Source organism: Phocoena sinus, chromosome 2, assembly GCF_008692025.1.
Source record: "Phocoena sinus isolate mPhoSin1 chromosome 2, mPhoSin1.pri, whole genome shotgun sequence".
Taxonomy (NCBI): domain Eukaryota; kingdom Metazoa; phylum Chordata; class Mammalia; order Artiodactyla; family Phocoenidae; genus Phocoena; species Phocoena sinus.
In genome coordinates, this window is record NC_045764.1 from 127,142,982 (window position 1) to 127,169,512 (window position 26,531).

Here is a 26,531-nt window from a genome sequence, read left to right on the forward strand (position 1 = left end):
AGAACCCTCAGCTTTCTGTGCTGCTCTTGTTTAGTTCCAAGAAAATGCCATTCAGAGGGTGACACATATCAATGCTCAACACTTCTGGCAAGAAGTAGAAGCAGTATGATTCAGCCATTAGAAAGCCTGGCTTTGAATCCTGACTTAGCCTTTTCTTGGGTTTGTGACCCTCAGCAAGTAAGCTTTAGGTTATAGGCTATAAAATGGGATGATAGACTGATAGTCCCCATCTCTCAAGTGTATAAAGAGATTTAAATGAGGCTGTATGTGTAAAGCAGTAAACAATACCTGGCATATAGCCTGTGCTCAAGAGATGTTAGCTGTTATTATTTGTATCATGAGTGTATGATTGCGTGGCCAGTGGAGGCTATGTTTCTCAATTAGCCCTCTCGTATAAAGAGCAACCATCCATCTGAGGACTGGAGTGTATATCTCCCAGCTTTCCTGCTTTCCTGCTTTGCATTACCCTAGAGTCATCTAAAGTAGCAATCACACCACATTGTTGAACAACAGCCGGGAGTCAAAAGGGGTCTGGGTTAAAGCAGATCACAATTAGAGGGGAGAGTTGGGCATGGAAGACATAGTAAGTACCACGCCAGGTGAATCCAGACACTTGGATGGAAATAAAAGAATGCCGTTGCCTCTGGCTCTAAAACAGCTGGGATCAGCACAGAGAACAGTAGCATCCTCTCCTTCCCGTGCATATGTTGTACAGATCAAGCTTTCACAACCATGGACAGGTCTTTGAGATGCACTGCCTCCAGGGGTATCAGCCACAGAGATACCCTGGGTGCCCAGGCTGGTTTGGACTCCTACACTCAGGGAGCTACTGGAACCACAGCCCATCCCCAGACCCCCTCACACCCACACAGACACTTCCGTACGCACTGGATGGAGCAAGTGGGGAAACTGAGGCAGGAGAATGGCCACACCATAGCAGGAATCACCATGATTTCCATTGACCCCTTGACATTCCTTCCCTGCCAAAGCCACTTCTATTTTTTGAGGGTCCCCATAAATTAAAAATAAAGAAATGGGGCTTCCCTGGTGGTGCAGTGGTTAAGAATCAGGGGACACGGATTCAAACCCTGGTCTGGGAAGATCCCACATGCCGTGGAGCAACTAAGCCCACGTGCCACAACTACTGACCCTGCGCGCCACAACTACTGAAGCCCTCGCACCTAGAGTCCGTGCCCCGCAACAAGAGACGCCACCGCAACGAGAAGCCCGCGTACCACAACGAAGACTAGCCCCCGCTCGCCGCAACTAGAGAAAGCCCACACACAGAAACGAAAACCCAACACAGCCAAAAATAAAATAAATAATTTTTTTAAAATAAATAAATGGAAAATTGGTGTGGAAAAAAAAAAGCCGATTAGGAAGTCACCTGCAGGACCTAGTCGCTGGGGCACACAAGAGGCTTGTGAGAGTCTGAGGTTTCTTTATCAGGGACAAAAACTTGTATTCCACAAATAGAGCTATTTCTATATATGAATATGACTAGAAGTAACCCAAAATAGCTGGTATCAGATCATCTTTCCTGAGAGAAATTTATAAGGGAGTGGGTGGAAAGGGGAGTGAGCTGGAGACAGAAAGTGGGAAGTGACTGGCCAGGAGGTAGGTCATCATGAGGGGTGTTCTCTACAAAGCAGAAGCCAAAGCGAGATGAACATGCAAGAAATGTAGTAGGGGAAATGCCTATGAGAGCAAATGAGGAGGGAGCCAGAGAGACTTGGAGAACCTCAGAGTACAATGCCGATCTGAGCCTGAGTGAAGGAGTAAAGGAAAGACAGAAGATTGGATGGAAGCATCTTCCACAGCAGTGCAGTTCTGAGTTCAGCAAGGCCATCGGGGAGTCCCTGAGCCAAAGCAGCCGATCAGAGGAGTCTCGCATCTCCCAGAAACAGCCCCTGCCTCATTTAGTCATTGGTTGGGGGCAGATGAGCAGAAGCATGGCCTTGGCAGAAAACAGTAAACAATACTGTACTATAGACTTGAGAACTTGCTAAGACAGTAGATCTTAAGTGTTCTTCACACACACATACACACACACACACACACACACACACACACACAAATGATAATTTTGTGAGGTGGTAGAGGCGTTAACTATCCTTATTGTGGTAATCGTTTCTCAATATATACATGTACCAAATCATCACGTTGTATATCTTAAACATATACAATGTTATATATCAACTATATCTCAATAAACCTGGGGAAAAAATAACAATAATAAATTATAAATAAAAATTTTTAAAAAGAAATTTGGAATGGGTTTCAAAGCACACCAGCTGGGCCCTCTGTCAACTGTGTTTCCCGCAGTCAGGAAACCTGTCCATCAGGGACCTGAGAGGCACATCCCAGGGCTGCCACAGGAAGGGAGGCTGGGAGTTGATAGACCAGTATCATCTCCTGTGGTGCTAGAACCAGCCCTGCCTGCATCAGCATTAGACAGGTAAGTTTTCAGCACCCCTCATCAGTTCACAAAGAGCCACAAGTTGCTCCGGATCCCATCAGAAGCAAATCCATGAGAACACAATCGGCCAAACAATCTGCCTCAGCCCTTCGCTGTTTTTTGTTTGGCTTATGTCTTGGAATTCCCACCCAGAGCCCCTAGAGGACGTGATCTAGAATACAAAAGATTCTATGGGGAACCTCTATTCTCTCCTTTCTCCCCTCTCCCCTTGGAGCAGCACTAAGCTCTGGGTGGAGAAAGAGGGCATGGTCTCTGAGGCTGTCATATCAGGTAGATCAAGACTCAGGTGGACAACCGTGGATGGGCAAGGGAGAGTGTAAGTTTGGGAAGCCAAAAGGAATTTTCTTCTATTTCATAACTTTGCCTGGTATCTACCTAGACGTGGGACGAGGGAATTACATCATCTGTGATAGCATTTACCTAGATTTCACTTTCCAAATAGAACTGGTTCTCTTCAATTTCTCCTGGCCCTCAGCCCCTCAGGAGACAACGGGTGAAAGAGGGTCTCCCTCTGACCCTCAAGTGAGCCTCATCTGCCAGGAAAAGGGGCCCTGGCTCCCTCTGACAAAGTTGACTAAGAAAGGTATTTATTGGCAAATAACTGTTTTCAGCTCCCTAATGACCATTATGAAACACTTTGGGTACCTGGTAAGACTGTGCTTAACTCAAGAGGTGCATTAAGAGAGTCAAAAGGAAAGTAAAGCAGGCAGTCCTAAAGGACTTGCTTTGACAAAGAGCATCTCTGCAGGTCTTATTTCATTTTAAAACATCCTTGAAGAAATTTGCTATGTGCTCTATAATGTTTCTAAATTATAACAAGAAATATAGTCATAAATTGTATCCAGATCATATTTCTATGTTTTAACATTCAGAGGATTAATGCAGCCAGAGAGGCAAAAAAAAGAATAAGTAATTCTATATATAAAATAGATAACCAATGAGTACCTACTGTATAGTTCAGGGAACTATACTCAATATCTTATAATAGCTTATAATGGAAGAGAATGTAAAAAAACTCTGAAACTAACACATTGTAAATCAACTATATTTCAATAAAAATTTTTAAAAAATAAAAGTTAACACTAAAAAAAAGAATAAGTAACTCTACCTGGAGAGTAAAATAATTAAAACAATATTCCCCAAAACAGAAAAGGAAAGTGGGAGGGACTTAATTGTGCTATTTTTGTATTAATTTTTTCTTTTAAAGGTAAGATTTTATATATAAATAGACAGACATTATACGTAAATAAACTAATTTCTTCTTCAAACATACATAGGAATTTGGCTGGGTTATTTTTTTCTGTACTCTATAATAGAGTTGTACTTGTTTCGCATTTATTCCTGGGACCCAAGAGATATGTTACAGTTACTGCAGAAATTATTTATCCCATGTATTTGTTAGGTTTGAATATTCATCTATTCTTGAATAGCAGACTGATTGTGACATTGAAATCCTGCATAATATTTTTAAAGATGCTGCTTAATAACTAAGCTTAATGTACGTTCAAAACAGCATCTGAGCAGCAATAGTTCCTTCACTCCTACCTTGCTTCCAGCTCCAATGTAAGTCAAGTGATGGGATTAGCCCCCTCCCTCCTTACCCATTTGTGTTCAACTCAGACTAAACTCTTCCCTGGGCTGGGGAACACAGCCCAGCCACCTCTCATTTCTTAAACTAAACTGGCATGAGAAAAGGAAGGAGAATTTATGAAAGCCTATTGTGTGCCTAGCATTGCACTGGATCAGTGTTTCTTAACCTTTTTTTCATTACTGATCCCCTTAAGGAGAATTTTTAGACATTTTTTTCTAATCATTCCCCTCCCCCATTAATGTTTAATACCATAAATATACTCTATATCTGTTTATGTACTGTATGAATATCTGTGCTTTATACACGAAAGTATAAAGCACTTTTGTCCCCTAAGAGCCAGTTTTTACTCCCTTCGGGGTTGATATTATTCCCACTGAGAATGATATACTAGATGCTCCACATAAGCCATTTAATTTGATTTGAGGCAGTATAGTATCAAAATTAAAGTATAAATCTGAGCCAGACTGACGGGATTCAAATCTGAGCATTACCACTTCTCAGAGGTATGACCCTGGACAGTTAACTTCAATGTGCCTCAGTTTCCTCATCTGTAAAATGGGAATAATAATAGCACGCAATTAAGAAGATCATGTGCAGGCTAACTTAGTTAATATATCGATAAGTATACAGTGTTTAAAATAGTGCCTAGCACAGAGTAAGCACTATACAAGTGGTTGCTGTTTTATTAGCAAATCCAAGAACCCTATAATACCAGTATTATAAGTATTATAAAGCGTATTTTAAAAAAGAAGAAACAGAGGAAGATAAAATAACTGGCCTAAGTCCACAAGGTTGGTAAAGGCAGAGGCTGGGACTGAAACCCAGATCTTCAAGACACCAAAATAGGCATTTTCTGTCTATATCACCTCCATTATACAGTAGTCCCGCCTTGTCTCCAGTTTCCCCTTTTGCAATTTCAGTTATTCATGGCCAACCATGGTCTGAAAATATTAAATGGAAAATTTTAGAAATAAACAGTTCATAAGTTTTAAATTGTACACTCTTCTGAGCAACATAATGAAACCTCGCGCCATCCTGCTCCTTCCCGCCCTGGACGTGAAACATCCCTTTATCTAGCAGATCTCCCCACACACCCACCCCACCCCCCAACCCCCGTTAGTCACTTAGTAGCTGTCTTGGTTATCAGACGGTTGTCATGGTATCAACCATGCTTGTGTTCAAGTAACCCTTATTTTACTTAATAATGGCCCCCTCAAATCACAAGAGTAGTGATGCCAGCAATTCAAATATGCCAAAGAGAAGCCATGAAGTGCTTACTTTAAGTGAAAAGGTGAAAGTTCTCAAAATATAAAGAAAGGAGGAGAATCGGACGCTGAGGTTGCTATGATCTACGGTAAGAGTGAATCTTCTATCCGTGAAATTGCAAAGAAGATAAAAGAAATTTGCACTAGTTTTGCTGTCGTACCTCAAACTGAAAAAGTTACAGCCACAAGGTGTGATAACTTTAAACTTTATCATAGGTATATATGTATGGGAAAAAACATAGTAAATACAGGGTTCAGTACTATCCGTGGTTTCAGGCATCCACTGGGGAGTCTTGGAACATATCCCATGTGGATAAGGGGCGGGGAACTACTGCACCATGAAACTCACAAACGATACATCTGAATAACTCCAATCAGTGCTTCCCATTGAATGCAAACCATTAACAATATACTCTCCTGCCTTCCACCTCCAATATTTTTAAAAAGCACATACATCACTCCTTTAAACACTAAGAGACAGTGTCTTAGTCCATTTGGGCCACTGTAACAAAATACCATAGACTGAGTGTCTTATAAACAATGGAAATTTACTTCTCACAGTTCTGGAGGCTGGGAAGTCCAAGATCAGGGTACCAGCATGTTCAGGTTCTGGTGAGAGCCTTCTTCCAAGTTGTAGACTATGGACTTCCGGTTTTGTCCTCACAGGATGGAAGGAGTGAGGGATCTCAGTGGGTTATCTTTTCTAAGTACACTAATCCCATTCCTACTAATCCCATGAGGGCTCCATGCTCATGACCTATCACATCCCAAAGGCCCACATACTAACACCATGACATTGAGCATAAGAACTTCAACATGAATTTTGGAAGGACACAGACCATAGCACAGTGCCTTGACCAGTCTCCCCATTAGACAGTAGTACTTTCCCGAGCAAAGGACACTGAGTTTGCTCCTTCCATCGTAGGACCAGGGAGGCCATTTGGTGTCATGCAAAGTGTCCTAGTCTAGGAATCAAGAAGCTCCTCCCAGCCCCGGGTCCACCACGCTGTGATGTTGGGCTCATCACCCTCTTCTCTGGTCCTTGGTGTCCACATTTGTTCTTTGAGCCAAGCCAGCTCTACAAACTCCACAACTGTCGGACAGCAAAGCTAAAGTGAGGGGTGGGACTTGTGACAGGCATAAGCCCAAGACCACGTGATTCCACATTTTACCCACGCCTACTCAGCAAGCCCACCCCAAAGCCAAGATGAGCAAGCACAAACCTTCTGCCACAGCCCCAAGAACGCAGCACCAGGTCCTTGGGCCTCTGACCCTCCCCCCAAGTCATGTAAATAAGAGTGACACTCCATCCCCATCCCAGCCCCACCAGCAGACCAACTGAGTGTGTAAAAGAAGCCTAAAATAACTCATTACCAGATCTGGCCCCCCCTCCAAAGACAGCACACTTCCTTAACTTGAAATGGTTGAGAAGGGATTAACGAAGTGCCATTACATATGAACAAAATGATGGTTTTATGTATTTTTTAACATATTTATTGGACTATAATTGTTTTACAATGTTGTGTTAGTTTCTGCTATATAACACAGTGAATCACCTATATGTATACATATATCCCGATATACCCTCCCTCTTGAGCCTCCCTCCCACCCTCCCGATCCCACCCCTCTCGGTGGTCACAAAGTACCGAGTTGATCTCCCTGTGCTATGCAGCTGCTTCCCACTAGTTATCTATTTTACATTTGCTAGTGTATATACGTCACTGTTACTCTCTCACTTCGTCCCAGCTTACCCTTCCCCCTCCCCGTGTCCTCAAGTCCATTCTCTACATCTGCGTGTTTATAACTGTCCTGCCCCTAGGTTCTTTTTTTTTTTTAACATCTTTATTGGGGTGTAATTGCTTTACAATGGTGTGTTCGTTTCTGCTTTATAACAAAGTGAATCAGTTATACATATACATATGTTCCCATATGTCTTCCCTCTTGCGTCTCCCTCCCTCCCACCCTCCCTATCCCACCCCTCCAGGCTGTCACAAAGCACCGAGCCAATATCCCTGTGCCATGCGGCTGCTTCCCACTAGCTATCTACCTTACTACGTTTGTTAGTGTGTATATGTCCATGACTCTCTCTCATCCTGTCACAGCTCATCCTTCCCCCTCCCCATATCCTCAAGTCCGTTCTCCAGTAGGTCTGCGTCTTTATTCCTGTCTTACCCCTAGGTTCTTCATGACCTTTTTTTTTTCTTTATTTTAGATTTATATATGGGTTAGCATACGGTAATTTATTTTTTCCTTTCTAACTTACTTCACTCTGTATGAAAGACTCTAGGTTCATCCACCTCACTACAAATAACTCAATTTCGTTTCTTTTTATGGCTGACTAATATTTGATTGTATATATATGCCACATCTTCTTTATCCATTCATCAGTCCATGGACACTTAGGTTGCTTCCATTTCCTGGCTATTGTAAATAGTGCTGCAATGAATATTGTGGTACATGACTCTTTTTGAACTATGGTTTTCTCAGGGTATACGCCCAGGAGTGGGATTGCTGGGTCATATGGTAGTTCTATTTGTTGTTTTATAAGGAACCTCCATACTGTTCTCCATAGTGGCTGTATCAGTTTACATTCCCACCAACAGTGCAAGAGGGTTCCCTTTTCTCCACACCCTCTTCAGCATTTATTGTTTGTAGATATTTGGATGATGGCCATTCTGACCGGTGTGAGGTGATACCTCATTGCAGTTTTGATTTGCCTTTCTCTAATGATTAGTGATGTTGAGCATCATTTCATGTGCTTGTTGGCAACCTGTGTATCTTCTTTGGAGAAATGTCTATTTAGGTCTTCTGCCCATTTTTGGATTGGGTTGTTTGTTTTTCTGATACTGAGTTGCATGAGCTGCTTGTATATTTTGGACATTAATCCTTTGTAGGCTGCTTCATTTGCAAATATTTTCTCCCATTCTGAGGGCTGTTCTTTCGTCTTGTTTATGGTTTCCTTTGCTATGCAAAAGCCTTTAAGTTTCATTAGGTCCCATTTGCTTATTTTTGTTTTTATTTCCATTTCTCTAGGAGGTGGGTCAAAAAGGATCTTGTTGTGATTTATGTCATAGAGTGTTCTGCCTATGTTTTCCTCTAAGACTTTCAGAGTGTCTGGTCTTACATTTAGTTCTTTAATCCATTTTGAGTTCATTTTTGTGTATGGTGTTAGGAAGTGTTCTAATTTCATTCTTTTACATATAGCTGTCCAGTTTTCCCAGCACCACTTATTGAAGAGGCTGTGTTTTCTCCATTGTATATTCTTGCCTCCTTTGTCAAAGATAAGGTGACCATATGTGCATGGGTTTGTCTCTGGGCTTTCTATCCTGTTCTATTGATCTATATTTCTGTTTTTGTGCCATTACCATACTGTATTGATTACTGTAGCTTTGTAGTATAGTCTGAAGTCAGGGAGCATGACTCCTCCAGCTCCGTTTTTATTTCTCAAGATTGCTTTGGCTATTCAGCGTCCTTTGTGTTTCCATACAAATTGTGAAATTTTTTGTTCTACTTCTGAGAAAACCACCATTGGTAGTTGGAAAGGGATTGCATTGAATCTGTAGATTGCCTTGGATAGTATAGTCATTAGCATAATGTTGATTCTTCCAATCCAAGAACATGGTCTATCTCTCCATCTGTTTGTGTCACCTTTAATTTCTTTCATCAGTGTCTTATAGTTGTCTACATACAGGTCTTTTGTCTCCTTAGGTTGGTTTCTTCCTAGGTACTTTATTCTTTTTGTTGCAGCGGCAAATGGGAGTGTTTCCTTAATTTCTCTTTCAGATTTTGTATTATTAGTGTATAGAAATGCAAGAGATTTCTGTGCATTAATTTTGCATTAATTTTGCTTCTTTGCTACTTTACCAAATTCATTGATCAGGTCTATTAGTTTTCTGGTAGCTTCTTTAGGATTTTCTATGTATAGTATCATGTCATCTGCAAACAATGGCAGTCTTACTTCTTCTTTTCCAATTTGGATTCCTTTCATTTCTTATTCTTCTCTGATTGCTGTGGCTAAAACTTCCAAAACTATGTTGAATAAAAGCAGTGAGAGTAGACAACCTTGTATTGTTCCTGATCTTGGAAAAAATGGTTTCAATTTTTCACCATTGAGAATGATGTCTGCTGTGGGTTTGTCGTATACGGCCTTTACTATGTTGAGGTAGCTTCCCTCTTTGCCCACTTTCTGGAGAGTTTTTAACATAAATGGGTGTTGAATCTTATCCAAAGCTCTCTCTGCATCGATTGAGATGATCACATGGTTTTTATCCTTCAATTTGTTAACATGGTGTATCACATTGATTGATTTGCGTATATTGAAGAATCCTTGCATCCCTGGGATAAACCCCACTTGCTCATGGTGTATGATCCTTTTAATGTGTTTTTGGATTCTGTTTGCTAGTATTTTGTTGAGGATATTTGCATCTATGTTCATCAGTGATATTGGCCTGTAGTTTTCCTTTTTTGTGACATTTTTGTCTGATTCTGGTATCAGGGTGATGGTGGCCTCATAGAATGTGTTTGGGAGTGTTCCTTCCTCTGCAGTTTTTTGGAAGAGTTTGAGAAGGATGAGTATTAGCTCTTCTCTAAATATTTGATAGAATTCACCTGTGAAGCCACCTAGTCCTGGGCTTTGGTTTGTTGGAAGATGTTTAATCACAGTTTCAATTTCAGTGCTTGTGTTTTTTCTGTTTACGTTTGCTATTTCTTCCAGGTTCAGTCTCAGAAGGTTGTGCTTTTCTAAGAATTTGTCCATTTCTTCCAGGTTGTCCATTGTATTGGCATATAGTTGCTTGTAGTAATCTCTCAAGATCCTTTGTATTTCTGCAGTGTCACTTGTAGCTTCTCCTTTTTCATTTCTAATTCTGTTGATTTGAGTTTTCTCCCATTTTTTCTTGATGAGCCTGGTTAATGGTTTATCAATTTTGTCTATCTTCTCAAATAACCAGTTTTTAATTTTATTGATCATTGCTATTATTTCCATCATTTCTTTTTCATTTATTTTTTTTCTTATTAGTCATCAATATTATAAATATCAGTGTATGCATGTCAATCCCAATATCCCAATTCATCACACCACCACACCCACCACCCCACGGCTTTCCTCCCTTGGTGTCCATACATTTGTTCTCTACATCTGTGTCTCAATTTCTGCCCTGCAGACTGGTTCATCTGTACCATTCTTCTAGGTTCCACATTTATGCATTAATATATGATATTTGTTTTACTCTTTCTGACTTACTTCACTCTGTATGACAGTCTCTAGATCCATCCACATCTCAACAAATGACCCAATTTCGTTCTTTTCTTGGCTGAGTAATATTCCATTGTATATATGTACCACATCTTCTTTATCCATTCATCTGTCGATGGGCATTTAGGTTGCTTCCATGACCTGGCTACTGTAAATAGTGCTGCAATGAACATTGGGGTGCATATGCCTTTTTGAATTGTGGATTTCTCTGGGTATATGCCCAGTAGTGGGATTGCTGGATCATATGCTAATTCTATTTTTAATTTTTCAAGGAACCTCCACAATGTTCTCCATAGAGGCTGTATCAGTTTACATTCCCACCAACAGTGCAAGAGGGTTTCCTTTTCTCCACACCCTCTCCAACATTTGCTGTTTGTAGATTTTCTGATGATGCCCATTCTAACAGGTGTGAAGTGATAGCTCATTGTATTTTGATTTGCATTTCTCTAACAATGAGTGATGTTGAGCAGCTTTTCATGTGCTTCTTGTCCATCTGTATGTCTTCTTTGGAGAAATGTCTATTTAGGTCTTCTGCCCATTTTTGGATTGGGTTGTTTGATTTTTTAATATCAAGCTGCATGAGCTATTTATATATTTGGAAGATTAATCCTTTGTCCGTTGATTCATTTGGAAATATTTTCTCCCATTCTGAGGGTTGTCTTTTTGTCACGTTTATGGTTTCCTTTGCTGTGCAACAGCTTCTAAGTTTCATTAGGTCCCATTTGTTTATTTTTGTTTTTATTTCCATTACTCTAGGAGGTGGATCAAAAAAGATCTTGCTGTGATTTATGTCAAAGAGTGTTCTTCCTATGTTTTCCTCTAAGAGTTTTATAGTGTCTGGTCTTACATTTAGGTCTCTAATCCATTTTGAGTTTATTTTTGTGTATGGTGTTAGGGAATGTTCTAATTTCATTCTTTTACATGTAGCTGTCCAGTTTTCCCAGCACCACTTATTGAGGAGACTGTCTTTTCTCCATTATATATCCTTGCCTCCTTTGTCATAGATTAGTTGACCATAGGTGTGTGGGTTTACCTCTGGGCTTTCTATCTTGTTCCATTGATCTATGTTTCTGTTTTGGTGCAGTACCATATTGTCTTGATGACTGTAGCTTTGTAGTATACTCTGAAGTCAGGACGTCTGATTCCTCCAGCTCTGTTTTTTTCCCTCAAGACTGCTTTGGCTATTCAGGGTATTTTGTCTCTCCATATAAATTTTAAGATTTTTTGTTCTAGTTCCGTAAAAAATGCCATTGGTAATTTCATAGGGATTGCATTGAATCTGTAGGTTGCTTTGGGTAGTATAGTCATTTTCACAATATTGATTCTTCCAATCCAGGAACATGGATATCTCTCCATCTGTTGGCTTCATCTTTAATTTCTCTCATCTGTGTCTTATAGTTTTCTGCATACAGGTCTTTTGTCTCCCTCCATAGGTTTATTCCTAGGTAATTTATTCATTTTGTTGCAATGGTAAATGAAAGTGTTTCTTTAATTTCTCTTTCAGATATTCCATCATTAGTGTATAGGAATGCAAGAGATTTCTGTGCATTAATTTTGTATCCTGCAACTTTACCAAAGTCATTGATTAGCTCTAATAATTTTCTGGTGGCATCTTTAGAATTCTCTATGTATAGTATCATGTCACCTGCAAACAGTGACAGTTTTACTTCTTTTCCAATTTGTATTCCTTTTATTTCTTTTCCTTCTCTGATTGCTGTGGCTAGGACTTCCAAAACTATGTTGAATAATAGTGGTGAGAGTGGACATCCTTGTCTTTTTCCTGACCTTAGAGGAAATGCATTCACATTTTCATGATTGAGAATGATGCTTGCTGTGGGTTTGTCGTATATGGCCTTTATTATGTTGAAGTAGGTTCCCTCTATGCCCACTTTCTGGAGAGTTTTTATAATAAATCGATGTTGAAATTTGTCAAAAGCTTTTTCTGCATCTATTGAGATGTTTATATGGTTTTTATTCTTCAATTTGTTAATATGGTGTATCACATTGATTGATTTGCATATAAAGAAGAATGCTTGCATCCCTGGGATAAATCCCACTTGATCATGGTGTATGATCCTTTTAATGTGTTGCTGGATTCTGTTTGCTAGTATTTTATTGAGGATTTTTGCATCTATGCCCATCAGTGACATTGGCCTATAGTTTTCTTTTTTTGTAGTATCTTTGTCTGCTTTTGGTATCAGGGTGATATTGGCCTCATAGAATGTGTTTGGGAGTGTGCCTTCCTCTGCAGTTTTTTGGAAGAGTTTGAGCAGGATGAGTGTTAGCTCTTCTCTAAATGCTTGATAGAATTCACCTGTGAATCCATGTGGTCCTGGACTTTGGCTTGTTGGGAGATTTTTTTTTTTTTTTTTTTTTTTTTTTTTTTTTTTTTGCTGTATGTGGGCCTCTCACTGTTGTGGCCTCTCCCGTTGTGGAGCACAGGCTTGGGATGCACAGGCTCAGCAGCCATGGCTCACAGGCCCAGCTGCTCCGTAGCATGTGGGATCTTCCCGGACCGGGGCACAAACCTGTGTCCCCTGAATCGGCAGACAGACTCTCAACCACTGCGCCACCAGGGAAGCCCTGGGAAGATTTTTTTAATCACAGTTTCAATTTCATTACTTGTGAATGGTCTGCTCATATTTTCTATTTCTTCCTTGTTGCGTCTTGGAAGGTTATACTTTTCTAAGAATTTGTCTATTTCTTCCAGGTTGTCCATTTTATTGGCATACAGTTGCTTGTAGTAGTCTCTTAGGATGCTTTGTATTTCTTTGATGTCTGTTCTAACTTCTCCTTTTTCACTTTAATTTGATTGATTTGAGTCCTCTCCCATATTTTCCTGATGAGTCTGGCTAATGCTTTATCAATTTTGTTTATCTTCTCAAAGAACCACCTTTTAGTTTTATTGATTTTGCTATTGTTTTCTGTGTTTCTATTTCATTTATTTCTACTCTGATCTTTATGATTTCTTTCCTTCTGCTAACTTCGGGTTTTGTTTGTTCTTCTTTCTCTAGTTCCTTTAGGTGTAAGGTTAGATTATTTATTTGAGATTTTTCTTGTTTCTTGAGGTAGGCTTGTATAGCTATAAACTTCCCTCTTAGAACTGCTTTTTCTGCATCCCATAGGTTTTGGATTGTCGTGTTTTCATTGTCATTTATTTCTAGGTATTTTTTGATTTCCTCTTTGATTTCTTCAGTGATCTCTTGGTTATTTAGTAACGTAGTGTTTAGCCTCCATGTGTTTGTGTTTTTTACGTTTTTTTCCCCTGCAATTCATTTCTAATCTCATAGCATTGTGGTCAGAAAAGATGCTTGACATGATTTCAATTTTCTTAAATTTACTGATGCTTGATTTGTGACCCACGATGTGATCTATCCTGAAGAATGTTCCATGTGCACTTGAGAATAAAGTGTAATCTGCTGTGTTTGGATGGAATGTCCTATAAATATCAATTAAATCTATCTCGTCTGTTGTGTCATTTTTAGCTTCCGTTTCCTTACTTATTTTCATTTTGAATAATCTGCCCATTGGTGTAAGTGAGGTGTTAAAGTCCCCTACTATTATTGTGTTACTTTCGATTTCCTCTTTTACAGCTGTTAGCAGTTGCCTTATGTATTGAGGTGCTCCTATATTGGCTGCATATATATTTATAATTGTTATATCTTATTCTTGGATTGATCGCTTGATCATTATGTAGTTTCCTTCCTTGTCTCTTATAACATTCTTTATTTTAAAGTCTATTTTATCTCATATGAGTATTGCTACTCCAGCTTTCTTTTGATTTCCACTTGCATGGAATATCTTTTTCTATCTCCTCACTTTCAGTCTGTATGTGTCCCTGGGTCTGAAGGGGTCTGTTATAGACAGCATATATATGGGTCTTGTTTTTGTATCCATTCAGCAAGCCTGTGTCTTTTGGTTGGAGCATTTAATCCATTCACGTTTAAGGTAATTATCCATATGTATGTTCCTATGACCATTTTCTTAATTCTTTTGGGTTTGTTTTTGTAGGTTCTTTTCTTCTCTTCTATATCCCACTTAGAGAAGTTCCTTTAGCATTTGTTGTAGAGTTTGGTTTGGTGGTGATGAATTCTCTTAGCTTTTGCTTGTCTGTAAAGTTTTTGATTTCTCCAACGAATCTGAATGAGATCCTTGCCGGGTAGAGTAACCTTCGTTGTAGGTTCTTCCCTTTCATCACTTTAAGTATATCATGCCACTCCCTTCTGGCTTGTAGAGTTTCTGCTGAGAAATCAGCTGTTAACCTTATGGTAGTTCCCTTGTATGTTATTTTTTGTTTTTCCCTTGCTGCTTTCAGTAATTATTCTTTGTCTTTAATTTTTGCCAATTTGATTTATGTGTCTTGGCATGTTTCTCCTTGGGTTTATCCTGTATGGGACTCGCTGCGCTTCCTGGACTTGGGTGGCTATTTCCTTTCTCGTGTTAGGGAAGTTTTCGACTATAATCTCTTCAAATATTTTCTTGGGTCCCTTTTCTTTCTATTCTCCTTCTGGGACTCCTATGATGCAAATGTTATGGTGTTTAATGTTGTCCCAGAGGTCTCTTAGGCTGTCTTCATTTCTTTTCATTCTTTTTTCTTTATTCTCTTCCACAGCAGTGAATTCCACCATTCTGTCTTCCAGGTCACTTATCCGTTCTTCTGCCTCAGTTATTCTGCTATTGATTCCTCCTAGTGTATTTTTCATTTCAGTTATTGTATTTTTCATCTCTGTTTGTTTGTTCTTTAATTCTTCTAAGTCTTTGTTAAACATTTCTTGCGTCTTCTCGATCTTTGCCTCCATTCTTTTTCCGAGGTCCTGGATCATCTTCACTATCATTATTCTGAATTCTTTTTCTGGAAGGTTGCCTATCTCCACTTCATTTCGTTGTTTGTCTGGGGTTTTATCTTGTTCCTTCATCTGGTACATAGCCCTCTGACTTTTCATCTTGTCTCTCTTTCTGTGAATGTGGTTTTTGTTCCATAGGCTGCAGGATTGTAGTTCTTGCTTCTGCTGTCTGCCCTCTGGTGGATGAGGCTATCTAAGTGGCTTGTGCAGGTTTCCTGATGGGAGGGACTGGTGGTGGATAGAGCTGGCTTCTTCATTTATTTCTGATATGATCTTTATGATTTCTTTCCTTCTGCTAACTTCGGGGAGTTTTTTGTTCTTCTTTCATTAATTGCTTTAGGTGTAAGTTTAGGTTGTTTGAGATTTTTCTTGTTTCATGAGGTAGGATTTTATTGCTATAAACTTCCCTCTTAGAACTGCTTTTGCTGCATCCCATACGTTTTGGGTTGTCATATTTTCATTGTCATTTGTTTCTAGGTATTTTTCTATATCCTTTTTGATTTCTTCAGTGATCTCTTGGTTATTTAGTAGCATATTTTTTAGCCTCCATGTGTTTGTATTTTCTACAGTTTCTTCCCTGTAATTGATATCTAGTCTCATAGCGTTGTGGTCAGAAAAGATACGTGATACGATTTCAATTTTCTTAAATTTACCAAGGCTTGATTTGTGACCTAAATATGATCTCTCCTGGAGAATGTTCTGTGTGCACTTGAGTAGAAAGTGTATTCCATTGTTTTTGGATGGAATGTCCTATAAATATCAATAAAGTCCATCTTGTCTAATGTGTCATTTAAAGCTTGTGTTTCTTTATTTATTTCATTTTGGATGATCAGTCTATTGGTGAAAGTGGGGTGTTAAAGTCCCCTACTATTATTGTATTACTGTCAATTTCCCCTTTTATGGCCATTAGCATTTGCCTTATGTATTGAGGTGTTCCTATGTTGGGTGCATAAATATTTACAATTGTTATATCTTCTTGGATTGATCCCTTGATCATTATGTAGCATCCTTCTTCGCATCTTGTAATAGTCTTTATTTTAAAGTCTATTTTGTCAGATATGAGAATTGCTACTCCAGCTTTCTTTTGATTTCCATTTGCATGGAATATCTTTTTCCATCCCTTCACTTTCAGTCTGTATGCATCCCTAGGTCTTAAGTGGATTTTTTGTAGACAGAATATATATGGATCTTTTTTTTGTATCCACTCAGCCAGTCTATATCTTTTGGTTGGAGCATTTAATCCATTTACATTTAAGGTAATTATCCATATGTATGTTCTTACTACCATTTTCTTAATTGTTTTGGGTTTGTTTTTGTAGGTCTTTTCCTTCTCTTGTGTTTCCGTCCTAGAGAAGATCCTTTAGTATTTGTTGTAGAGCTGGTTTGGTGGTGCTGAATTCTCTTAGCTTTTGCTTGTCTGTAAAGGTTTTAATTTCTCTGTCAAATATGAATGAGATTCTTGATGTGTAGAGTCATCTTGGTTGTTGGTTTTTCCCTTTCATCACTTTAAATATGTCCTGCCACTCCCTTCTGGCTTGCAGAGTTTCTGCTGAAAGATCAGCTGTTAACCTAATGAGGATTCCCTTGTGTGTTATTTGCTGCTTTTCCCTTGCTGCTTTTAATATTTTTTCTTTTTATTTAATGTTTGATAGTTTGAGCAATATGTGTCTCGGCGTGTTTCTCCTTGGATTTTTCCCGTATGGGACTCTCTGCGCTTCTTGGACTTGATTGACTATTTCTTTCCCATGTTAGGGAAGTTTTCAACTATAATCTCTTCAAATATTTTCTCAGTCCCTTTCTTTTTCTCTTCTTCTTCTGGGACCCCTATAATTTGAATGTTGGTGAGTTTAATGTTGTGCCAGAGGTCTCTGAGACTATCCTCAGTCCTTTTCATTCTTTTTTCTTTATTCTGCTCTGTAGTAGTTATTTCCACTATTTTATCTTCTAGGTCACTTATCCGCTCTTCTACCTCAGTTATTCTGCTATTGATTCCTTCTAGAGAATTTTTAATTTCATTTATTGTGTTGTTCATCATTGTTTATTTGCTCTTTAGTTCTTCTAGTTACTTGTGAAATGTTTCTTGTATTTTCTCCTTTCTATTTCCAAGATTTTGGATATCTTTACTATCATTACTCTGAATTCTTTTTTAGGTAGGCTGCCTATTTCTTCTTCATTTGTTTGGTCTGGTGGGTTTTTACCTTGCTCCTTCATCTAGTGCATATTTGTCTGTCTTCTCATTTTGTTTAATTTGCTGTGTTTGGGGTCTCCTTTTCACAGGCTGCAGGTTCATAGTTCCCATTGTTTTTGATGCTTGCCCCCAGTGGGTGAGGTTGTTTCAGTGGCTTGTGTAGGCTTCCTGGTGGAGACAACTGGTGCCTATGTTCTGGCGGGTGGGTCTGGATCTTGTCTTTCTGGTGGGCAGGGCTGCATCCGGTGGTGTGTTTTGGGGTGTCTGTGAACTTAGTACGATTTTAGGCAGCCTCTCTGTTAATGGGTGGGTTTGTGTTCCTGTTTGGCTAGTTGTTTGTCATGGGTGTCCAGCACTGGAGCTTGCTGGCCGTTGGGGGGAGCTGGGTCTTAGCATTGACATGGAGATCTCTGGGAGAGCTCCTACTGATTGATATTACGTGGGGCTGGGAGGTCTCTGGTGGTCCAGTGCCCTGAACTGAGCTCTCTCTCCTCAGAGGCACAGACCTGACAGCAGGCCAGAGCATCAATACCCTGTCAGCCACATGGCTCAGAAGAAAAAGGAGAAAAAAAGAAAGAAAAGTTGAAGTTTAAAAAAATAAAAATTTTATTAACATTAAAAAATATTAATAATTTTAAAAAAGAGCAACCAAACCAATAAATCCACCAATGATAACAAGCACTAAAAACTAAGCTAAGATAAACATAAAAATCAGAAACAAATCAGTCGCAGACAGCAAACCCCAAGTCTACAGTTGCTCCCAAAGTCCACCACCTCAATTTTGGGATGATTCATTGTCTATTCAGGTATTCCACAGATGCAGGGTACATCAAGTTGATTGTCGGGATTTAATCTGCTGCTCCTGAGGCTGCTTGGAGAGATTTCCCTTTCTCTTCTTTGTTCACACAGCTCCTGGAGTTCAGCTTTGCTTTTGGCCCAGCCTCTGTGTTTAGGCCTCCCTCTGGTGTCTGTTCCCCACCCAGACAGGAGGGGGTTAAAGCAGTGGCTGATTAGGGGTCTGTGGCTCACTCAGGCCACAGGGAGGGAGGGGTACGGTACTCATAATTGGAATGCGGTATGACCCTGTGGCGGCAGAGGCCAGTATGACGTTGCAACAGCCTGAGGCATGCCGTGTGTTCTCCTGGGGAGGTTGTCCCTGGATCATGGGACCCTGGCAGTGGCGGGCTGCACAGGCTCCCGGGAGCATATGTATAGTGACCTGTGCTTGCACACAGGATTCTGGGTGGCTGCAGCAGCAGCATTAGTGTTTCATGCCCAGGTCTGGGGTCCGAGCTGATAGCCGAGGCGTGCACCCTTTTTGAAGCTCGTATAGGCAGTGCTCTGTCTTCTGTGGGCAGACGGGGAAGGAATCCCCTCTCCTCGTGCACCCCGAAACAATGGTCTCTTGCCTCTTAGGCAGGTCCAGACCTTTCCCTGGACTCCCTCCCAGCTAGCCGTGGTGCACTAGCCCCCTCCAGCTGTGTTCATGCAGCCAACCCCAGTCCTCTCCCTGGGATCTGACCTCCAAAGCCCGAGCCTCAGCTCCCAGCCCCCGCCCTCCCCCAGCAGGTGAGCAGACAAGCCTCTCAGGCTGGTGAGTGCTGGTTGGCACTGATCCTCTGTGTGGGAATCTCTCCACTTTGCTCTCTGCACCCCCATTGCTGCAGTCTCTTCTGTGGCTCTGAAGCTTCCCCTCCCCTGCCCACCCCCCATCTCCATCAGTGAAGGGGCTTCCTAGTGTGTGGAAACTTTTCCTCCTTCTCAGCTCCCTCCCAGAGACACAGGTCCCATCTCTATTCTTTTGCTTCTGTTTTTTCTTTTTTCTGTTGCCCTACCCAGGTACATGGGGAGTTTCTTGACTTTTGGGAAGTCTGAGGTCTTCTGCCAGCATTCAGTAGGTGTTCTGTAGGAGTTCTGTATTTTTGATATGATGCAAAAAAGTGCTTATGGCCTACAAACGTCTTAGAGTCACCACCAGGCATTTGATTTATATTAACATTGAGTAACACTGGAATAGTTATGTGCATGTGGTTTTGAGTCCTTTTCTTTAAACTTACATTCCATTGTGAACATCTTCCCATTGTTTAAAACCATGATTTTTTTTAATGGCTTTATATTCTATTATAGGGGTAAGCAAGCCATCAGTTATTTAGTCATTTCTCTCCTTGGAGCACTAAATTGTTTTGTTTTGTTTTGGTTTTTTGTATTCTATATAAAGCTACCAGAACAGTCTTGTACATAGTTCTTTTTTTTTTTGCGGTACACGGGCCTCTCACTGTTGTGGCCTCTCCCGCTGCGGAGCACAGGCTCCGGACACGCAGGCTCAGCGGCCATGGCTCACGGGCCCAGCCACTCCGCGGCATTAATGGCATGTGGGATCTTCCCGGACCGGGGCACGAACCCGTGTCCCCTGCATCGGCAGGCTGATTCTCAACCACCAGGGAAGCCCTGTACATAGATTTTTGCATGAACCTCTTATTGTTTCCACAGAATAAATTCATAGAAGTGCAATTACAGAGTCAAAGTAGGTGAATGTTTTCAAGGTTCTTGAACATAGTGTCAAATTACCCAATAAAAAGATAATGCCACCAGCAGTACACTAAAGCCCCTATGTGTTCCGTTTCCTCGTGTGTAAAATGGGGATAATAATACTGTGTACCTAATAAAGTCATTGTGCTGGTTAAATTAGTTAATTTAAGTAAAGTGTTTAAAATAGTGCATACACTCTTTTCACCTACACTATTGTCAGTTTTCAAAATATTCTCCAATTTGCTAGGTTAAAAATTAATCGCTGCTTTAATTTCTATTTCTTTGACTATTATTGGGATTGAAGACACCTCCATATATATTTCTTCTTTTGTAAAGTATTTGGTCATGTCTTTTGCTAATAAAAGAAGAACTTTCAAAACCGTCTCCCTAATAATGCCCTTTATATTACATCCTAGTTAATGATTCTTAAAGCTGCTGGACATTTTTTTAACACATCTTTGAGGCTCAAAAATTCAAACAGGTCCTAACTTTTTATTACTCAGCTTTTGTTTTATAGCAATTATCACTTACTTTCCTGCAAGGCCTACAGGAAAAAAAAAAAAAAAACTATCAGAGGTTGATTTTTTAATGTCCTTCAGCATTAACCACAGGTGAATCAGCCTAGATGTTGTCATCATAAGAAGACTTACCATGTTATTTAACTGAAAGAACTATATGGAAATAGTTAAAAGCATCGTGCAAAGAGACAAATCCTTCTCCCAAAACTCCCAAACAGCCAGACTCTCCATGTTTCTTCGTTGTGGTCCACCAGTCACCCCAATAACCTAGGAGAACTCCTGGAAGAATTTATTCAAAAGGCAGATCCAAGGCCCCTCCTCAGACCTCCAGACTTAGGATCTTGGATGACTGGGCCCTAGAATCTGCTTATGTCACAAGATTCTTGAGTGATTTTCTGGGAGTCACAATGCTAAAGTATGTGTAGTTTGCCAAATCATGTGGCTTGTAATGTCTTACAAAGCATAATCAAACCAAAGATATGATAGAAGATTTAGTAGATACCTACCATCACCATGGTAGGTATCTACTAAATTTAAAGCATTATTATTTCTAGTAAGTGTAGATCTCCTACTAATTTGTTAACTGATCAACACAGATAAATAGAGACTTGTCCCCTGCCCCACCCCCATTTCTAGCTGTGTGACCCTAGTAAATTACTTCATTTGCTGAGCCTCATTTCCCCATTTGCAAAGGTGGGAAATCACGCTACCTCTCTCATGGAATCATTCCAAGACTGAACTTAGACTATATATGTTAAGTGTCTAACACAATTTCTGGCACCAAAAAAAGGACAGCTCTTATATCAGTGGGATGAAAAGTTATGCAGCTGAGGAAGAGAAATCGGTCTACAGTAACAGCTGATAATAATGGAACATGAGAGTGGACGAACGACTTTCACAGGCAATTTCTTGTTCTACCCTCTGAAAGTTTAGGTGAGGTAGGAAGAAAACATATTGTTATCATATCCCTTTTACAGAATGAGGCAACTGAAGGCTGACCAAGGCTATAAAGTTATGTAGTTAGTAAATAGCAGAGCTTGAATGACTGACTTTAGAACCCAATATTTCAATACTTGTTAAAAACTAAAAAGCACGGAGTCTTCAAGAGGGTCTATTAGTCCCTTCAGTCATTTCATGAATGGAAACATTCGCCAGTGTATTCAACCTAAAGAATGCCTTTTCTGGGTTTAGAAAGTATGATAAACAACAGCTAAATGAAACCGAGAGCAATTATCATTTTTCCAGAATCTAGCTTGCTCTCATTTACTTTCAAGGTTACCTACAGTTCAAGAGAAACCATTGTGGCCATCTTCAAGGCTTCCATACCACAAAAACTATTCAAGGAAGGTTTAAAGGGCAACTCAAAATGCTCTCTTCTCTTTTAAGACCTCACAACCTCTCACACTTAGAGCTGGTGGTTCTTTCCTGGTTCTTCTTACAGCTCCCAAGCACCTTCCTCCTTTGCTTTAAAGAGTATTTGCATAATATTCATGGTGAGATTTAGGTCTAAATTATCAAAATGAAAATCCTCTGTCCTGAGGTATAAGCTAACTAACGAAAACAGATCTCATTTTTATTCAATTCCCTCAACTCCTGATGTGGAAGATGTTCCCGCTCGTCTGTACCGTTTTTCGTTGTTTCTCCACAACGAAAAATATTATCTGAAGAATCACAAAACTATGAGAGAAACAACTCATTGAGATTGTGAACAGCATATTTCTCTTTACAGATCAGTGCATCATTTGAATATAGCCTCGTTCTGTGTTCCCAGTTTTGAGTCAGGACCATTCTCACAGTTCAGCACTTCATAATTACATACAATTAACAGCTTGGAGGCTGAGCAGCAGAGTGACTGGTAAGCACTAAAAGCTACAAATCTGTTTTGCAGTAGTGTATATTTTTTTCTCCCTTGACGTTCTTTATTGTTGTTTTGCTTGTTGCTTATTAGCATACCTCTGGGAAATGTTTCAAAGATGTAATGTTAACGAGCAAACACTTGTGAGATTGCCAGCCATTTCAGATGACTTTCTTTCTTTCCAAGGCACAGAAAGGGGGGAAATGAACTGACACATTGTTATGCAGCAAAAGAGAATTATGCAGAAAATGCAAAATTATGCAAAATATTATTTATACAGAGGATAGCCCTGAAGAAGTCAGGGCATCATTGATTAGCAGTAAGAAAGTAGGAATGGATCTGAATTTTACTGTCTACTAAAGAATCTTGTTAATACAAAGAGCATCACAGATATTTCAATGCAAGAGGCAAGAGTTACTCTATCTGTCCCTAAGCTTATAGACCAAATGATAGGGAAAATGAGCTGGATAGGGTAAACGAAGTAGATGTTTGCAAGGGGAGTAGGTATACAAAGGCCTGTCAGAGATTCAAGGCTCACTACAGGATAATAATAAAATAATAAAAACTATAATAATAGCATGAACACAGCCAACATTAATTGAATGCTTACTCTGTCCCAGTCATTGTTCTAAATGCCTCACGTGCACTAACTCATGTGATCCTCACAACCATTCTGTGAAGTAGATGAAGTTATCAACCCATTTTACAGTTGAAGAAACTAAGGCTCAGAGAAGCTAGGTATCTTGCCCAAAGTCACACAGTGAGTAAATGAGCCAAGATGGAATTTGAACCCAGAAGCCTGCTCTGAAGCCCCTTCTCCTCAGGGCTGCTAAAGAATGGGGCTCCACTCCTGGGGTGCATATTTGACAAGCAGGTGATTCTAATGGAAGTGGTCTGCAGAGCACACTTGGGGAAAAAAAACTGTGCTGAAACAAGGGGAGTGCTGCTAGCAAACTAAATGGTTTGCTGAACAGAGCTGTCTTTATACTCACTCTACAGAAGATAGTGTGCACACAGCAGTCCGAAGCCCCATTTAGTCCACTCATAATGATTCCTGGGTGGTACAAACTCATCCAAAGGTACTCTGCCCTTTTACCAGAAGATAGGGGACACAAACAGTCCCCAACATTCAAGACAACCACACGCGTGGGCCATACCTGGTGGACTTATCTATGGAAAGTGCCAGTCTTGATGCCTGGCCTTTGTAGGTGCTCAATAAAGTTTGTGAACAGAATCTCCTTTCCAGAAGGCAAAGGAAATTGAATATCCACTTTTCAGCAATTTAGAAATCTCAAGGTAACAGATACCCAGCTCGCATTTTTGTCAACAAGACCCCATCTCCCCAACAAGACCCTCTGTGACAATGCAGGTCACAGAGCACTTCCTTGTAATGGGTTTATTCACCCTTGCTTTTTAAAGGGGTTTTTGAAGTTCTTCTTTAGAGAGAAGTTGTCTGATGGCAATATCTTTCTAGGCTTCTAGCAGAGTTTCCTCCTGCTACTGGTTGAGGTGGGAAGATGTTGCCCAGATCTTCTTACTTAGCCCTGATTACCCTGCCTGTGAATGTTAGTGAGGGTCTGAGCTGAGGCCCTAAGGAGGTTTGGACTTATCCTCTTGGATATCAGCAGATCAGAAACATTCATTTAGCCCTTTCAGAGAGCTGTTAAGAACTCTTATGCCACACACCCCAGTGAGCACAGGATCTGCTCTCAGAGGCACCAACCAAACAGCCTCTGAGTAAGCAACACAGGACCTGCCCTTGTTCAAAGGCTTTCACTGATGGTCAGACTTTCCGTCTTTAAAAAGGGAGGATTCAGCTCCCAGTGCCCGGGACTCCCTAACATAGCCCACCTCTGTGCTCCGCTCACCTGCTTCAGGATTCATCACGCGCCGAGATCTGACTCTCAGCCTCACCACTTGGAGGGAATGTGTGATGTTCGTGGATCAGCTGTTGGGATGTAACAGCAGCAATATTTGCCCAGGGTCACTCTAGTAGTCAACTAGTTTCTGCTGAAATGGATCAGGCTTCTTACAAGACATGCTGCAAAAGGGTGAATACCTTCCCTCTAACATTCTCTTCAGTGTTTACTTCACTGAAACACTCCATTACTGCACGCTGTGCAAAAGAAGGGACGCGGGGAGGAGCCAATTTAGTGGTGATTAAGTTCAGAGTCATTGCTGAAATTATTTGCATTTGTCTGAGGAACGGTAACTTTTAAGACTATGTCATTTAAAGAAATGGTTAGATATTATTTTTCTGGCAGCAACAATCAGGCATTATTCGTAAAATGGCTTCCTTGCAAGAAAATCACCAAATAATGGCAGAAAAACACCCAGCTCTAAATACAATGAAGCATGAGAGGCAAAGTCAAGATTTCAACGGCTCTCACGCTGTGGGGACAGACCAGAGTCACTGAAATGATGTCTTGCTGTGTCCGGGCACACTGGGAGCCTCTGCTGAGGCACTAATGGGCCCCGCACAGGTCTTTAGAGTGACTTCCTCACAGGGCATCTGTAATAACTGGGCTTAGGGTTTTACCAGAGGAAGTAAATGCAGTGCCCAGTGCCTGGGAGAACAATAGCTTCTCTGCACCAGAGGAGATGTGCAGGCTTCCGCCTGGGGCTTGGGCTGGTTCCCACTCCTGTTTGCCCCCTCGTTCCATGAGGCTAACAAAACACATCTCACACACGAGGCCTCCGCACAGGCCCATGGGGGCCCAGGGGAACTCTGGAACCCCAAAGCCGATTATTTTCCTATTGTCACCTTGCCTTCCTTGTTCCCAACAAAAATGGGGGAGGTGGGCAGGGACCTTTACAAAAGTAACACTTAGAATTAGTTCTTAGGTTATACCTCTCCCCACAACCAGAGTTCCATAAAATGCTACCTCTGATTCTTGGTAATAACACCTTGTAACCGACAGCACCCTATAGGGCCTTCCCAGGACAGATCCCTGCCCCATATGCTCTGCTGTAGCTCCTCTCTTAAGCACCTAGATAATAGTATCTGATGCACATTTCCTGAGTTGTTTAACAGATGCTAAAACCACCACCAAATGGAAGAAATTAACTACTTGATGGCCATGAGCACATAGCCCCCAGACCTACTCGTGCCTAAGGATTGATAATGTTAACCCCTGTGACACTGCCCTGTTACCTCACCATCAACCAGTCAGAGAATTGTGCATGAGCTGATCACATACCCTGAGACCCCCCCTCCCCTTTCCCTCACCTGGCCTTTAAAAATGCTTTGCTGAAACCCTTCATGGAGTTCAGGGTTTCTGAGTACCAGTCACCCATTGTCCTTACACGGCACCTTTAACATAAACACTGCACTTTCCTTCACCACAATCCAGTGTCAGTAGATTGGCTTTACTGCACGTGGGAGAGCAGACCCAAGTTTGGTTCTGTAACAACTTGAGTTATATTTTCAAGTAAGAACTACAGGTTTACTTTGTGACCGCCTGGAGGGGTGGGATAGGGAGGGTGGGAGGGAGGGAGACGCAAGAGGGAAGAGATATGGGAACATATGTATATGTATAACTGATTCACTTTGTAATAAAGCAGAAACTAACACACCATTGTAAAGCAATTATACTCCAATAAAGATGTTTAAAAAAAAAAGAATTACAGGTTTAAAATCCCTTCCAATCCATTTTATATATCGTTTCCAAGTTTGTCTTCGATTCAGTTCAACAAGTGTGTACTGAATGTCTTGAGAACCTATATCTTCCCAGATATATCTACTTCCCAGATATATATCTACTCAGATCAAGAACAAGCACTTCCTCTGGAGGTCAAGGCCATCAGTGAGCCAGCCCCGGCCTATGTCCAACCACATCCTCTCTTATTCCTCATCAGCCACCCCTTCTGGAAGGTCGTCTTTCGTTAACTCCACCACATCAGCTTTCCATCAGTGTCGGAACTGCCACACAGCTCCTCCATAGCATTCCTTCTGTTCTTCCTGTGATGCATCACATTTGTCTCCAGCTCGACACCTTCCCGGAAATC